Source organism: Cryptomeria japonica, chromosome 11 (genome assembly GCF_030272615.1).
Source record: "Cryptomeria japonica chromosome 11, Sugi_1.0, whole genome shotgun sequence".
Taxonomy (NCBI): domain Eukaryota; kingdom Viridiplantae; phylum Streptophyta; class Pinopsida; order Cupressales; family Cupressaceae; genus Cryptomeria; species Cryptomeria japonica.
Genome location: NC_081415.1, coordinates 128500479 through 128519156, shown reverse-complemented (window position 1 = coordinate 128519156; position 18678 = coordinate 128500479). Strand labels below are relative to the sequence as shown.

The 18678-nt window shown below is 34.2% G+C and overlaps 1 long non-coding RNA gene and 1 other non-coding gene across 4 annotated transcripts; both read left to right on the top strand.

Moving 5' to 3' along the window:
* Window positions 1-544: 544 nt before the first annotated feature.
* LOC131859926 (uncharacterized) lies at window positions 545-11499 on the top strand. 3 transcript variants are annotated; one of them, XR_009359499.1, is made up of 6 exons: window positions 545-643; window positions 799-1102; window positions 4776-4837; window positions 5089-5208; window positions 9376-9445; window positions 10775-11499. It is a non-coding gene; the product is annotated as an uncharacterized LOC131859926 (long non-coding RNA). The 3 variants fall into 3 exon arrangements; XR_009359500.1 differs by lacking the exon at window positions 545-643 and adding an exon at window positions 9161-9248 and having other exon boundaries at window positions 701-1102; XR_009359498.1 differs by lacking the exon at window positions 545-643 and having other exon boundaries at window positions 701-1102.
* TRNAV-UAC (transfer RNA valine (anticodon UAC)) lies at window positions 11389-11460 on the top strand. The gene has a single exon. It is a non-coding gene; the product is annotated as a tRNA-Val (tRNA).
* Window positions 11500-18678: the final 7179 nt, after the last annotated feature.

The window sequence follows — 18678 nt, the reverse complement described above, 5'->3', positions numbered from 1 at the left end:
AAACCTTCCTTCGCTGCTATGGTCTCCTCTTTAACTGTGATTTGACTTGGATTGATAAACAACAAATTCACAACAATATGCATTGCTTATTCCACTTATCTTGCTAACTGGGAATCTTTCTCTACATCGGCTGTGGCTGGAGCAACTTCCTCTTTGGCTTTGACGGTATTTTTCTTCCCTTAGCTATTTTTCCCTAGCTGTGACCATCCTCCAAACACTTTATTGTAGACTTTGCCTTTTGCTATCTATCTTCTAGATTAGGTAGCGACTATTGTCTTCTTTCAAATTTTTCTGTGCCTCTTTTTGTTGGCTTGGTGGTAATGTTGACTATCTCTCCTTTAGATGCGGCTAAACACAGACTTAGGCAATGTCCTCCATATACAATATTTGGAGGCAATTTCCTCCTTAGCAGCCGCGATTCCTCTATCTTGCTAGACTGTATTATCATTGGCTGGAGCTTGCCTTTGAAACCCTCGATTATCTTCGGTTTATTTCACTTGCTTTAAACAGTGGCTTCAACCCTTTGATTGCTAGTGACCTCCTCTTCACTTTAGGTGGCAGTGTTTCCCAAGTGGTGATTTCCTCGTGGAAGCATCCTTTGATGTTTTCCTCTCCCAAACAGGTGGACTACTACATAATAGAGGTATTTAAGACATTAATTTAAGACAAAAGTTAATATATACATTATGTTTAAGTTCTATTGTTTATTATTTAATTGTCTCAAATTGAGACAATAGAAGAAAACACTTTTCTAACACTTATTTTCCCTCTTTTAATTTCTTCTATCACTGAACTCAGCTATCTCTGCTCCTGCGACGGGAGCGGCTTCATACTCGGCATGCATTATCAATCGCGGGAAGGAATAGCATGGCTTTTATTTTACCTCCAAACTCCGCCCATATTTTTCCATCGGCTTCATTAACAGGACACAATTCGTGTAGGGGTTTTCTAGTGGATGGCAAGGGCATAACTTCAATCTCCATTTCTGCCCTTTGTACCAAGCATATTCTCAAGATCTGGTTTTCCAGGGGTTTAGGGATCTTGAGCAGGTTTTTATTTCCGTACATCAGCATCGGTGCCATAGCCCCAGGGTCGAATCGAGGTAAGTATGTTTCAAATCCATGTTTTCAAACATGAAGGAAACTCGTGATTTTCTGAATAGATGCTTATAGGACCCAATTCTTGTAGGGGTTTTCCAATCTACAATCTCCATTTTTGCCCTTTGTGCCAAGCACATTCTCCTGATCTGATTTTCTAAAGGTTTAGGGATCTTGAACAGGTTCAGTAGCGGTGCCAGAGCCCTAGGGTCAAATCCAGATAAGTACATTTGAACTATACCAAATAAGCTGCGGGCTAATGCTACCACTTTTATCACCGACCCACCCAACGTCCCCCACAACCCACCCTGCACGGAAGCACCACAGGCGTACAAAATCGCCATCTCTATTCTCTTGGTTGGAGCACAATCTCTTTTTTGTGTAAAGTCTTTTAGCGGGGGAAACTTCTTCACGCAGTTGTAGCTCCGCAAGCCTTTCTCGTAGTAGAGATAGGTAATCATCACACCCCCCCCACCCTTCTTCCCGATGAGTAATTGAAAGTCGCCTTTCTCATAGAGGTACTTAATTCACATAGACTCCAGCTTGTAATGCGCATACCCATGACTGAGGTAGGCATAGCAACGCATGATAAGCATACCCAACCAGGTAGGCATACTATGTATTCGTAGGCCAATAGTGTCGTTTTCCCTCTATGCAACATCCATAAAATTCAATGAGATTGGGATGCTGCACTATATCATAAATTGACTTCACTATGTGAGAATAGATGTGGTGACCTATGTCATTTTGTTTTGGTACTTTAAAAATGAGAGAATTGCATGGCCAAATAATCGGGATTCCATGAGCCAGACAAAAAAGCTTTAGAAAAAATCATGTAAGATGTGGAGCTGTAAAGGTAAACATGGTCAATATTTGTTGTGGTTCTATAATTACATGTTACAAGTTTTAAGACTTTCCTTATCCTAAATTCATCTCCATCTAGAAAGAATTAAGCATTTTTCTATGCCTTCTGAAACTAAAAACAACAGAGCCATGAAAAGATGAGCTCCCCATATGATTGAGACTTTGTTCAGCTATAACCAATATAGCTACCCATCACCAATAGATTTAAGGTTCGGTAGTTAGTCTAAAACAACAGAACATGGACAAAGATGACAAAGGCTTGTGAACAATTTAGTAGCTCTTGTTGCTATAAGTTGTCTGAAAAATATTTGTGAATAATGTATGTGAAACAACTTTTGACTTATATAATTTGCAGTCAAGCTTGATTTCATTCCATCAAAAAGTTCATGATAAACATCAGATTGTTTAGCAGTCCTCTTTAAATCTACCCTCACACAATTTTCACTCAAATGACTCCAATTTTCAGAGTTTGCCACTGGTACTATTTTTCTGAATTTATTTAGATGGAATACTCCAGAGATAGAACTTGCAATGAAATAAATAAATAAATAGGTAGTGGAAATGTGTATAGTATGTATCACTGACCTGCACCATATTTTATTGTAAATGTGGAAGAAACCCACACTTTTTAGCTGTCTGATATGAGGACCTAACTATAGGATCTGATTTTAAAATTACGACACCAAGTTTTTCTAGTGGAAATTATAAGAAAATTCATTACTCTAGCCTATGTGTATCTTTCTAATAAACACCATAGAAATACTACATGAAATGAAGGACCTGCATCATTGATTTCTTTTTTACATATACAAACCGAAGTACTTGGGTCAACGATGTCCTAGAGACGCTGTAATATAGCCTCTCTTGTGTATCACACGCAAGTAAATATATCTGAAATACTCCAAGAGAACTTAAGTCCATATATCTGAGTGTCACATGTAAGTAAATATATGTGATTATGTTTTTGTAATTTGAATACCTGTTCCAAATTTCCTTTATAATGTTGTTTGAAAAATTAATCATCACACGCTTCTACCTATGGTCTCAGACTCAATTTAGTAACAATCATGCACACTCACACAATCTTGTACTGTATTTTGGATTACAAAATCAAAGAGTTACCCTTATGTTTATGTGGAACTATGTCAATTTGACCAATTTTTTCAGCATTGTCCTAGACCTGTGTTGTCCCTGAGATAGATTTACTGAAATCTAAAACACTCGAATAGAATTAGATGTTGTATGTTTAAGTGTAAATATATGAAATTATGATTCACAAATTCAATTCTTGTTTCAAATATTCCTGCTAATATTGTTTGACATAGTCAAATCTAAAACACTCCAAGAGAATTAGATGTCATATGTTTAAATGTAAATATATGTAATTATGATTCACAAATTCAATTCTTGTTTCAATTTTTCCTACTAATATTGTTTGGCATAGTCGAATCTAAAATACTCCAAGAGAATTAGATCACATATGTTTGAATGTAAAAATATTGACTCTAGTAGAAAATGACCTATAATGCCATTTTATATGAACTAAACAATGCAACTGCCACTAATTTTTCCTACTAATGTTGTTCCTACTTACCTGGTAAGTAGGAACAAAAAGTTCCATAGGCTTAGGTTCAAACTTCCTGTTAATATTACAAGTACCCAGAGAATATATCCATGTAAGCTTTCTATGTTTTGTCTTTGACTGATAGAACTGCTTGAACACCTCTACACATCTTACCTTTATCATGTAGCAAAAGTCAATAAGCTAAGCTGCAGAAATAGGTACATCTAAGAGTTGTGCTATATCAAAAAAGGGCATACCATTTTAGCTGGCAGATTAAGATCAAATGATTTGTAACTTGGCCAAAACCCAGTTGTCAAAATTGTCACAATCTAGTTTATGTTAGGATGTGCATGAGAGTTTTCATTAACATAATCATCAAAATGCCCTTGGTTCTCCTTTGCTAATGTTAATCACCAAAAAGGCAATTACATGTTTACATTAATCACGAAACTATGGAAAATGTATTAATTGAATCTTAAAACCAGTTTGAACAATGGTTATACTACCAAATATTTTAGCTGAAAGTAAAATCATAATTGCCATCAACTTGCACATAGGTCATCTGAATGTTTTGTTTGCAGCTATATGTAAAACATGCAAGTAGATGGAAAGGTAAGGTTTGTACCAATCAACTGAAACAAAATATTATATGAATGATTAATCTTAATTCTCTAAATAAGTTGCTTATCGCCATTGTCATATGGGTTCTTACATGAGTGCATCAAGCCAGAGGTTGATTTGTGTTGAAGTTGGATAGAAAGATAGTGAAAAGAGATTAGACACAACTTTTTCTCTGCATAGGTGACGTTCTGTTAAACATATCTCATAAATACAAATCTGAATTTCAAGGATACTCAAGATCAAAATATTTTTGTAGACAAAATATTCCGCCCACCCCTATTTCCCGTAGTTTGTCAACATCTTCAGTGCTCTAGGCCACCATGGTTCAGAGGACATCAGCCAGTATTTAAAAGCTAGTAATATGTATTTTGTATACATAGCAAATGTAGTGCTCAAACAAATAAATTAAAAATTATAGTAATGTCAAGAAAAGACTTAGTTTAGCCTTATCTGGAGGCATGTGCTCACAATCAGGTCAGGAAGAACAAAGTTGTAATTTATTCCCGGTTCATGTCTGTATATGAACACTGAAAAATCAAATGGAATACCAACTTAGAAAGGTATCAAATTATGAAATGACTCTCATCTAGCTTGTATGTGATACTAAAATATGAAATGACAATATACAGGCTGTTGGAAGAAGTTCACACAAGATGATTAAGCTGCAATGCAATCAACTGCAAAGGGAAAGGTAATTTGTTATCATGTTTTTATTTTCATCTTATTTCTTGCCCTCCATTTGATTTAATTATTTTCAGGACCTTCTAGCATTTTTACATTGTAGGTCATAATAAATTAAAAATGTCTTGAATCTGTGACTTAGAATAGACCAAGAGCACTATTACAACATAACTGAGTGTTGTCAACTAGGATGTTTTCTAAATTCACTTTGAAACTAATTTTCCTAGTTTCTGCCATGTATTTCATATCCAAACCAATTAGGCAAGCTTACTTTCCAAGCATTCTTCAAAATTTAGGGGTGACTGGAAGAGAAGATTCTTTGTTCTCGATGGCTGTGGAATGTTGTATTATTACCGCAAACAAGACTGGGGCAAGAAAATGGTAAGACAGTTAAGGCCACTGCGTTTCTGGTATTTGATTCATACATTTTTGGGTGTGGACATTTATATGTTTATCATTCCCAATTTTTGAGGTAAGGAAATTTATATGTTTTTCATTCTCTAAATTTTGATTAATGGATATATTTTGTAGGATAATGCTTTCCAGCATTCTCTTAAGAGAGGTCATCATGCAACTGATCATGTATATGTTTTATTTGGTTGGTTTCTTTCCTCTCATCACCACGGACCATCACAAGATGAGAGGTCTATTTCACACCATACTATTAATCTACTTACATCAACTATTAAGCTGGATGCAGAACAAACTGATCTGCAGTTTTGTTTCACGATAGTCTCTCTGAAAAAAAAATACACTTTCCAGGTGTGTGTTTTGATTATGATATATATTGTTAAAACTATCTTTGAATTGAAACCCCACAAACAACAATTAGATACATCTTTCATGTCTTTCATCGTGGGTTTGTATTGTGTTCTGCCATATGTAGGTAGAGAATGCAATGGATTGTATGAACTAGATTGAAAAAATAATAGGAGTCGTTGCTTCACTTTTGGAGATCCTCATCCATATATTAGCATCATTCACCCTTAGTTATAACCCATTCTTGTTTGGGAAGTAGTTGTCAAATGATCTAGACTTTCTAGTGTTGCTGAAGCACTAATATGAGTTTGACAATAGAAGTTTTTCCTTTGATGGCATAGATTCTTATCATTTGTGTCTAGTGGACAAGAAAGTACCTTAAGCAACCCAAACATTGTTGGACTTTCTGTAGCATCTGACGTTCAATATCCACAATGAAAACATGACCACATGTTATATTATGTTTCTTTCCCTTGTGGCAGTCTCTCTCTTATTTTTGGACAACAAAATGTTCTCTCATAATGGCTTAAGTAGATAACTCTATGTTAAATTTGAACCAGAATAAATAGATAGCAGAAAACTAAACTTAAGAACAACACAAACACAAGAAACTTATCTTGGGAAAACCCTCCGCTTGAGGGTGAAAAACCTAGCCCACTCAAAAATAAATTCTATTAAATCTCTGAAAATGAAAATAATTATTGATAGTTTCAGGTTACTATAAATCACAACCTACAAATCAATCATGACAAAGAAGTCAAACGGTACATCTCATATACATTCTATATGACTTCATGAAGTCTGAAAACTCTGAACACAGAAAACATATAATATTACTGTTCTGACAGAATCCATACACATCACTCTTGACTTGCTACCAGACAAAAATGATAAGACAACAATATGATTATCAATCTGCAAAAGAAGAAGAAGCTCAATGAAAATAGAAGAGCGATCTATATAATGAATCAGATAGCATGTGAAAAAGACTCCACGATGGTAGAGGAGAAGTCACCAACAACCACATAGATATCTCACCGACAACCACCATAGAGCTCAGATATACAATGAAGAATTTCGAAAGGAAAACAAAAGCCATCGAAGCGGTATAAGATAGATAAAGGTAAAGGAAGCCACCAAGACGAAGACAAAATAATAATATAGAAGATTGCGATATGAAATAAATGAGAGACGTCGGAGAGGAAATAGATATGTTCAGGTAATACTCCGAACCAACAGAGCATCTCTCGAACATGAAAAATATATGAATACGAACACAACATCAACCTAGGAACATAAACTATAGAAGAAGAACAGAGATAGCATGAATCTTAGATCTCTATCGCAGCTATAACTTCAACACTCTATACCAAGGATATTTACATTTACAACTTTAGGCCAGGGTAATTATCCATATCCTTTTCAACATTCTGCCACCCACATAGGATGATTAGTTGGTGCATGTGTCAATCAATATTCTTGTTGTCACCAACAATGATTTATTGGGTCTAGTATCAATGTTGTCAAGGATTTCAAAAGTTACTAGTCATAGCTAGCTTTGGTTACTTGTATGGTTCCTAGAGATGTGATGATTGACATTCAAAAATTTTGCTACTTGTTTATCTGAGAATGATGACTTGTGTATTTGTTATGGAGACTATTAAGGGATATTGTCCTTATTATCCATTATTAATCCAAATTTGTGTTGCTTGCATGTCTCACTAATTTGTTCTAGCTCACTGTCATGGGTATTTGACCCCTGTTGTCTTTGACTAGTTGGGACTGCTCCTTGATCTTTCTTTTGTTTCAGATCTTGTGTTGGCTATGTTTATCCTCGGTGTCTGATATTACCTTCATCTCATGAGGCAATGATCAGACCTTAGCCCGATACTCTACCAACTATGGCCAACTGTCTATACTGTCCCCTAGCTAAGACTGCAATACCTTTATGACTCTTCAAGGGTTTTCTTCTGTATTTTCTTGTGGCTGCTCTAGACAGCAATTGATTTGATAGCTCTATCACTAAATTTTGGATCAAAATACCTAGCGGCTGTCTTCCCACACTACTATGGCCTTTATGATGAAATATTAACCTTCCAATATATTGTTTTCATTGCCGAGACTGCTCTGTTATACTTCAGTTGTTTCTTTATGTACCACAGTGATCTTTCACTTTATGGCCTGATTTATGTGGAATGTCTTTCTCAGATTTGTGTTACGTAAGCTATCTTGAATGGTATTCACTTTCATTCTTATTGACTGTAACTACATTGTAATCACTTGTCTTGAGGACTATTTTCTCACTGTATTTGATGCTCTGTGATGACTTTGAAGACTATCATTTCCATCTTTTTGTTTCTTACTTGTATTTTGATGCCTTTGTTCCTTGGTTCAGATCTCCTTAAAGTTCTACAACCAAAATCTATTCTCCATCATCACACTATTTTTATCATTGTCATTTGAAACCTGCCTCTGCCCAAACAAGACTTTGTTCTGTTTAGGTCTTGCTTCAACAGTCTCTGTGTTCTTGGGATCAATCCCTTGCATGTGCTATCCCCATTGACTGTTTTGATCCTTGCTCGTTAATAGCTATGGCATCCTTGCTATGCTTTGTAATAATCATCATTATCTCTTTCTTTGCATTAGAGTTTGAAATCACATCATATATTGAGTTGGTTTATAACGTGCCAAGACTGTCTTTTCTCCATTCTCTTTGGTCCATTTGGTCTGTGATTTGACAATGATATCACATTAGTTTTTATTGAGAATGCATTTTGATGAAACTGTGGCTCTCTAGACTAGTATACCTGTCTTTCTTAAGTCTGAGACTCCATCTGTTTACTGTGTTTGGACTGCTAATGACTTGGTTTAGAAAGAAACCTCATTGTATCTTTTAGGATGGTGACTATCCTTTGTGGTCTTATGAATGTGGCTTTCAATCTTTCCTCATCTTATACTTACTATTCACTGTCATTGTTATGGATGACTTGTCAAATTTGGGTTTTGTGCTACTACAAGAGTATGGTCTGATCCGTTTGATTGATCTCTCTGCCCTTGATGCCATAATGCTTTTTGATAACCGGTACATGCAAGGAGAGACTATTTTGTTCCAATCCCTTTAAGTCTTTAGAAATATGGTGCTAATGCTTACTTTCGTGATCTTCACATGCTTAATTCTTTGATAATGACTGTGTATCCCTTCCAAAACTCTTGTCATTTGGACTGTATTTCTTGTGCTATGGTCTGCAAGATGACTATAAGCTATGGTCTCATGGCATTGATATTGATGATGGCATTCACTTGTATAGCTCTATGCCCTAGTTTACAATACCTTTACCTCTGTGACTGTATTTAGGCTTTAAGACTTGTTAAAAACTTCCTTAGAAAGTTTGTAATCCTTTATCAACATTGCTACACTGACAATAAAATCTCCTTAAAACAAAAATCACGACTGTCTCATGACCATCATATTCACCTTTACCTTCTCTCATGAGCCTGATCTGTCTTTGACCTTTACCTTCTCTCATGAGCCTGATTTGTCTTTGAAAATATTACTGCTCTGTGCTTTTTACAGGTCTCAAGACATTAATGCTTTCAGGCTCTTTCTCAAAGAGGCCTAAGGCATAATCTAAGCCTATTTTTGTCCTGAAAACCAAAAATAGGTAACAGTTATATGTATTAATTTGTGCTCAAAATGTGAAAATAACTAAAATTAGATGCTTATCTAGCATACATCTTGACATTCTAAAGTATTGTTCTTCATGGTTTTTTCAAATCTCTGTGTCACAGGGCCTGTGATGACTAAATATACCATTGCTTTGTAGAATTTGGGACATATAAAGAACTTCTTCGCTCCCAGGTACTTAATGTAGCTCTTACTATACAAGAATTAGTACTAGTGTACTTGTATTGAAAATGTGGAAATAAGAAGAAAGACTGAAATCTTTTTATTTTTACTTAGACAAATAATATTCTTCCTGTTGTAAACATTCTGTTTACTTTTAATAAAATCACTCAACATATTTTCTAGATGTAGGAATGACTTATATATGTTTTAGCTAGAGAAAATTTTGAATGAACGGCTGATACACTTTGTGAATATTGATTTACATGATGTGAAGGTACTGTTGATTTAACTGGATAATTTCTATATAGATCAGTGTCCATTGTAACTTGACATATGGCTTGAGAATTTTTGCTAAATCTTTTTCCAAATTATATAATTAAATATATTCGTGGACATGATCCATGATATGTTCTGTAGTGCTTTAGAGCTGATACATACTGATAGTGAACATATGGTGTGGTTGAACAATTATGTGAAGCTAGAAATTAGTTAATAGAGGAGCTGAATTTAGTGAACGGAAAGTTCTGTAGCTTGTTTTAAAAAAATTTAAAGATTGCAAGGAAGAGTTATAGAAAACCAATCACATGAAAATGAATTGACCTAAAGCACCATTTCTTAACCAAGAAAATTTGCTTTCACAGTTATATTTTAGTTTGGGTTCGTGTAAATATCATTTACTATTCCTCAAGCCTTAGCTATGAACTATTTGTTTTTTTATGATTACTAGTGACCTTCTGAATGCAGATTGAATACAGAAATAGACAACAAATTAAATCTTTCACTTGTCTTTTTGGATTCCCTCTTTCCCATGTACACAAAAATAAAAATCATTATATACACACCATGGCAACTAAAATACAACATTGATGACATTTAATATTATATTAAACTTGACTTATAATTCTCTAAATCAATATAAATATTCAAGCACTGTCCCTTGATCATTTTATTCTTCATCATACACAGTATGCCTCTAAACCTCTTAACCTTTTTTTGTTCAAGGCATTGATGGAAATATCTGTAATCTGGGATTCGATCTGTAACAAATGAACTATAAAATTATAATCTTGATAAGTTTCTATTGTTTTGAAAATGTGATTTAGTGTTATCCCCATTTGTATGAAATATTGGATATTTGTTAACATGAATTGTGCTTTGATTATCACGATACAATATTGTTTCTAAATCCTAATTCTTAAGCTCTTCTATTTCAGCTTTAATCCTAATTTTTGAGGCTCTCCTCTCAGAGTCTCAACCATATTGGTTAAACATGCTGCTCCAAAAGTTGAATACTTCTCTAGTCAATGACAATTACATTACTGATTTGTTTTTATGTTCCAGATATATTGGAAAGCATCAATGATTATATCGATGATGCTGAAATGATGGATAAAATGACTACCAAGAGCTGATGTGAATTGAAACACTGGCCTGTATGATTTTGATTTGTTTGCAATTATTTTTCAGGCTTTCTTTATTGAATAATATGCTATAAATTACTTCCAAGATTGGAAAGAGTTGGTTTTAGAATCCATTCTAAGCTTGATTAAATTTAGTTAGAAAGAGGGTAGTTTGAATTTGTCGATTGATGACTTACACTTGTTTTGCATTGAACAAGTTCACACTGAGGATCAGAATCAGACCATGTAGGTACCAATTCACAAACATAAATGTATCGTTCAAAATTTCGGTACATTCTCTTTGTGTTGCTAGAGCTAGATAGACATTGTAAGGTTTTATTTAAGAAACACAGTTGTTTTATTTTCAAGACAACGAAAAGTTGTTCAATACAAAAACACAAAATGGCTGGCAATGGTCACATTCTCAACCATTATTTAGACTTAAAACCCACTGCTAAACCAAAGGGTGTTTTGAAACCCAAGATTCTGAAGGATAAAATTAAAACCAAAGGGTGTTTTGAGACCCAAGATTTTGAAGGATAAAATTCTTCTTAAAGGGTGCTAGCTCAATGGAAGAGTACCTGCTTTACAAGCAGGAGGATGGTGGTTCAATTCCATCGTGCCCTAACATAATTAATTATATTGTAGTTTATATTTAACAATATTGATTTATCTGAATAGTGAGCTATTTTTTAAAATTCATTGTTTTATATTATCTCTAGAGAGACAAAAGTAGTTTTCTCTCTAATGAGAATATTTTTATCGTCTTAAGAAAGACAATAAGTGGGATTAAAGACGTATCTGTCTCTATAGAGACAATATGTTTTATATTATAGTTATTGTCTCTATAGAGACAAAAATATATTTCTCTCAAGAGTGTTTTTTATTGTCTTTATAAAGACAATTTTTTAAGACAATAGTTTAAGACACTCGCTTAAAGACAATATTTGAGACAATACACAAGTTTAATTTTGTCTCAAGTTAAGACAATTCACTCAAAAATTGTCTCAAATATTGTCTTAAAATCCCCCTCTATGTAGTAGTTGTGACTTCTTGAGAATTTCCAGTGGCTCTATTCCCTTCGAAAACTCCTACAATCTGTTTTATTCTATGGGAGTGCATATAACCTCTAATATGTAGTGTACATCTGCAAGATCTTATTTTAGTGATAAAATAGCAAAAAGTCTACCATTACAACGTGATAGACTTTCAAAACACAACAATGTAAGCAAGACCTAGTACTTCTGATAACTATGACTACTAAGCGAGGGCAGGTTGTTTCTTCAGTGGACTTCTGTATGTTCATCTTTTTCTTCATTTCTTCAGACAGCGCATGCACGCCTACAGGCTCATCTACTAGACCAGTATCTTCTCTGTCTTCCGCTAATACTCTGACTTCTTTCTCACCCTGGACTGGACTCGACTAGCTCCGATATGAATTGTAGGAACTAAGAGGGGGAGAAGAAACAAACATAAACATGTTTTCATTAAAATATAAGATTTACATCTAACAAACTTATGATAGAGCTTCAGTTCATAAAAACAAACACCATTTCATTCTACGGTAGAGACAGCTTCACAATTGTTTGAGTTATTGGTCATACAACATTACATTCTCTTTACAGCTCTACAGACCTGGACTCATGAGTAGAAATTTCAAACTCATTGCAATATATAGAAGGTTATGAATCTATGGAGAGAGAAACAGGCATAGAACAATATAGTTCTTGCACCCACAGCATGTGATGTCTGCAGATATGACAGTGAATAGATAAGATGAGCTCTCTGCACATATGACAGTGAATAGATAAGATGAGCTCTGTAGAAAGGAGGCAGAGAAGATAAGGTTCGTTCATAAAAGTCTACAAATATTTAATTCTCCAACGGTTCCTTATTTGGTGATTGGAACATTATTGGTAGCTGGGATTACTCTTTCCAAGAGGGGAACCAGCTCGACCATTTGGGAATAGTAAGGGGAGTACAATCGCAGAAATATCCATTTTCTTCCCTTTGAAAAGAAATCATACATGTTAAATGTAATAGCAACGATCACAGAGTAATGGCAGACTCCTTTACAACATATCAGATTCGGGCACAAGAAAGGTGTTGGAGGGAAAATTCAGAATTAAGACATGCCCATACATTGGGGGTTATGATAGAATTGAATACGAATATTTTAAAGACTTTATCATGTACAGCTTATATATAAATCTCAAACAATTTGCTTGCTGGAGGTTTTTTTTTTATATTTTTGTTGTGATAAATATTAGATTTTCAATTAACCATTTTTAAAAAAATAACTAACAGCTATTTTACTGGAAGCCTTTGTTGTATTTGTTAAGACTGAATGGTAGAAATATTAGTTGATAATAACATATTTGATTACGAATATTCTTTAATAAAATCATATAAAATATGGGGAGGGAAAGATATTTTCTAGTTATTTCTTTTACTTTTATTAAAGATATTTATGCTAATTAATAAATATAATAAAATGTGTATTTGATATCTTCACCCATTACTTTATTAATACTAGATAATTTTAATACTAGTAGTTGCACCTTAATGTGCAATGGGTACACCGAAGAGGAATGAAACGTCAATTAGGAAAAAATTTGGTATATTTTTGTATATACCTATATTATAGATGAGTTCAATTGGTAGAAAGCGATATAGGGGTAGAGAGAGAGGGAGATAAAGGGATAGACTTTGTTCACATGGAGGATTCATGTTAAGTGTGCAATTGTGCACTTTAATATGCTTAATATCTTTGAATTGTCATATCATCCAAACCTGGTCTTTTTAATAAGATAATGCTCCATATCTGATTTAGATTTTAAAGAACCATTGATAGAAGGATTGATCCCTATGAATTGAATATTTTTCATCCATGGTAAGCCTCTTAGCATGAATAAACCTAGATTAAATAGTTTTAGCTAGAGGCATGATAATTTTTGCGGTATTTATTCTATGCTAAGAATTAAATTACAATGAATAAATGTAGTTAGCTCTAGGCTCCATATAGAGTGATGAATTGTTGTGACTTTGAAATTTTGTGTTCTTAGGACTGTAAGTGGATCCTTTGTGTTTGGTTTTTTCTCTCAATTCAATATAAGATCTTTGTATTTTTCTAGATAAACTAACTCACTTTTGTAGATCATATCAATTTTTACGAATATAACATTGGATGCATTGATTTTATCCACAACTAGATGTATACATATTGGCTTCTTCATTAATTGATTTTGTTAATGCTTTCTTTTCACCATGGGGTGGTAGTAATTAAAATATATTGAGGGTTTTAAGATTGTTCTCTTAAGTTAACCTTCAAAAAGAATGAGTTTTTAGATTGTTCTCTTAACACATCAAAAAGATTGGTTTGATAATCATGAAAATGATTGGGACATAGCAAATGATCATGCAATGTCCTAGATTAATATGTCATAGTAAATATTCTTTTAATGCACAATATTTAATGTTCTAATAATTGCTCCTTGGATTTTGAAATGATCTAGTGAGAAAGGATATTCTTGGATGTAAGAGGAAGTGAAATGAATGCAATTGAATGCCTTTAAATATAGATGAACAACAATGAGTCAATCAAGCATGTGTTTGCTACAATTGCAATAGCTCCAGTGAAATAACACAAGTTGGTCAATTTTACATTTGAATGTAGAAATTCATGAGTTGAATTCATGGACTTGCAACACTCCTATAGCCATAAAAATAATCTAGGATAACAAAGAAATGAAATCTATGTAAATGTCAAATAATAGAGAATGCAATAAACATAGTATGTATGAGAAGGTACGCCAAAATAGGTATGTCAATAAATGTATGTGCATGTACCTTAATGGGATAGTTAAAAACTACATAAATAAATTCAACTTCAAAAAATATTGTATCATTTTTTATTATCTAATTATTTCGATTCTGTGTAGACAATTCAATTAAATTAATATAATTTCTTTTGATTGTATATAACTTGACAATCCAAAATTATTAAGAATCTCAATCAATATCAATATCATCAATAATTTACTTTATTTCAAATTTTTAAATCAACATTTCTTATTAATTTATAAACATATAAATTTAGTGCACATTAATGTTTTATTCAAAAGTTGCCCATCCATGCACAATATGTGGAACAAGCCAAAAGGTAGAAATGGGAACCATGGCTAAAGTTGTTTTTAATGTCTATGGTGAGCACTTGCGAAAGATGAGAAGGATTATGACTCTTCCCTTCTTTACTTAGAAAGTTGTCCAACACTACAGATGAGGATGGGAGGAGGAGATTCAGAGAGTCGTTGAAGATGTTCAGGCCAATGAAATGGCCTTAGAGAGAGAGGTAGTTATTAGGAATAGGCTTCAGCTCATTCTTTATAATGTTATGTAAAATGGTCCAAATTGTCATAAGATCCATAGGTGTGCACTAAGACATGTTTACTTTGTTGGCAAATGCACACTCCAATGAGAAATTGTAGGTGATTGAAGGTTTTGTCATTGATGGCAACCTTGCAATCATATGATACTGACAAGACAAATATACCAGCACCGACAACGATAGACTCTGCACCGGCACACAGAACATCGACAGTAAAAGGATGGATACCGGCACTCTGGTTGACAGGAATTTTGTTGATAATATATTTTGTAATTAATTGTAAAATCATTGTAAGCCGACATGGTGAGTTGTAATATGAGTCATATATGTATGAGATCATTGTAGAACATTTAGTAATAATTTGATAGGTGAAATTATGCAGACATAATATGCGAATTATAGGTTAAATGTTTATGTATAAAGCAAAGCTAAAATCGGTACTAGATTTGGCATAGTAGATGCTAATTTGAAGCAGTACAAGACATTGGATTTGTATAATCCATTTTTGTAAGTTAGTGTGACTTCCTTTGTAATTGAGCAGTGAGCTCTAGGCGCTTGGTCTTCCTGCATGTGCAGGCCCCTCTTGTAAAACAGTAATATTCCCTTATTGGCTAGTAAGTGAATATTGTGGGTCACAAATCTCACCGAGGTTTATCCCACACCGGGTTTTCTTGTTAAACTACTGTGTTATGGTGTGCTTTTCATGTGGTTGTTGTTATTCTTGTTTACTGCATTATTTTTGGTTTACTGGTACACAATATTGATATGTTTTACATGTTTTAAATCAAGTAAATTCATTAACCGGTTAGATACTGATTCACCCCCCCCCCCCCACCCGCCTTCGTATCTTTGGGAATCCTAACAATTGGTATCAGAGCTTGGTCCTCTATTTTTAGAAGCCTAACAACTTGAGGAAGATCTTGACACCGATAGAGATGGAAAACTTGAAGAAACAATTGGAAACAACTCTTTTAGACTATGATGCAGAAAAGGTGAAGAATATCAAACTTGAAGATGATCTAAAAGCTGCTCAGGACATTACTCAACACAAGACTTAGTCATGAAAATGATATGTTGAAGACAAATTTGATGCATACACAAAATGACACAAATGAGCTCTTGAGACAGAAAAGAATCTTGGAAAAAGAACTGGCTACTGCAAATCAACACAAGGAGAAATTCAAGAAAAGATCAGAAGAACTTGGTGACATGTTGAAGAATCAGAAACCTAATGGTGACACTAATGGCCTTGGCTTTGAAGTTGGTGAAAGCTTTGGTACTGCAAACACACATGATCATAGCAAATCGGTAAGGCAACCAAATTCTTATAAATTTAACGGAAAATGCTTTAACTGTAACAAGTATGGTCATAGACAAAATCAGTGTAGATCTAGAAATTATCAGAGCACTAATACACCCATCGGTCAATGTTCTAAATGCAACAAAGTTGGTCATAATTCAGAAAATTGCAGAATGAATATAAGATGTTATGTTTGTGGGAGATTTGGACACTTATCTAATCAATGCAAAACGCAAACTGGCATAGGATATGGAAAAGCTATTCAGAAAAAACAATGTGACCTATTATGCTTGTAACAAGATTGGACATATTGCAAAATTTTGTAGAAGTAAGGCACCACTGGAAAATAATAATGGTGCTAGTTTGAAAGGTAAAGAAAAGGTTGAAGAGGTAAAGCAAGAATTCTCTAAACAATGGTTCAAAAAATCAGATCAGAATGTTGATGGGAATACTCCTCCATCGATAGAACAGAGCAACACTCCACCGGCAGGAGACTCATCATCTAACTGAAGAAAAATCCTTGAGGGTTTAGCAACAAATGAAATACATGCTATTATTCCCTTGGTTCATGGTGAGAAGTTGAAATTACTTCTATACCGACAGATGAGTTAAGTTGTAACTTAACCGATAAGCATTAAATGTGGTAGTTGGCAAAAATAACATTATAAAGCAAGTATTTTGGTTCCATTTTTCATTCACTGAGCAATCAAATCTTTGAGAGCGCAAAAATTCTGAGTGAAGGTGTTTCAAGCAAAGAAGCGAAGAAATCTATCAAATTATTCATCCTTAACGAAGATCAAGGTATTTATAGCTATGGCATCTTCATCCACTCCTGAATGTATTGCAAACCCTACTGTTGTTGAAGTTGTTAAGCGACCTAGACCCGTTTTTCAGCTAGTTCCCAAAATTGCTAAGAAAGATGATAGCATAGGTGCATTCTCTCAAATCCCTAAAGGAGTAGTATATGCTGAAGACCCTAGAATGTATATACATTGTCATATTGATGAACTAGGTGATGATGAAATTAAAAATATGTATAAAACTATAATCTGTGATGAATCCAGAAATGTCAAACCTGAACACAAGATAATAGAAACCCTAGGTTTCACTAAAATTCTTAGTATTATGGATTTCCCCAAGGATATCATAAGAATTGTGTTAAGCAGGGTACATGGTGTATTTTTCTGGTTAGACTCTATTCACAAGATCACAAAACAAGCGGTAAGGGCAGTAACAGGGTTACCCTCCACCGGCATCAGACCTGACAAAACTAAGGTGGTCTCAAATGACTTAGTAACAAGCCTGACCGGTGCAACATTTGATAAAAGATCACTAAGGGTAAACGATATAAAGGATACAAATATCAGATTTATCAGTATGATCTTAGGTTACAAGGATACACATGCAAATATGTTAAATTCAGTTTCTAGCCTATGTATTAAAAGTGCCTATGATATGGTAAATAATAATGCAAAGATAGACATATGTGAATGGCTTAAAGATGAGCTAATAGACAATCTAGGAAAGATCAAAAGGGAAAAGAAAGGATCATTCAGATTTGGAAACCTACTTGTTTGTCTAATGCTATACATAACCAAACAAGTACCTAGTATTGGTACTAAAGATTTTGGATTTGATATACCGGTAGGAAAACAACTATCAGAATTGCTGAACAATATGGGAGAGAACAGGGAGAAAACCATAAATGAGCACTTTCAAGCACTAAATACTCGAATGAAAACAAGAGTAAGGTTATCACAGGAAACAGAGGAAACAACAGATGCATGGGACATATTCCTAGTAGAAAAAGAGAAACAAGAAGAGTATCTAAAACCTAAAACCTTCAAAGTATATCAAAACCCTAAACCCTAAACCTAACCCCACCACCTCTAGATACTCCACCGGTAGAGACTACTGACAATCAACTAACAACTGAGAGTATGGACACACCACATGAGAATACAAATCCTGATTCTGAGGTGTTATATACAATGAACATTGACACTCAGGAAGTCAATATTGTGGTGGATAAGGAATCAACTGAGAAATCAGATGTGGCAACAGAGCCACTAGCAAGAAATATTGCAGTAGAAAACATTGAAATTGGAGAATTAAAACAAACTGAAGGATCAAGTGAACCCCAAACACTAGAAAGGAA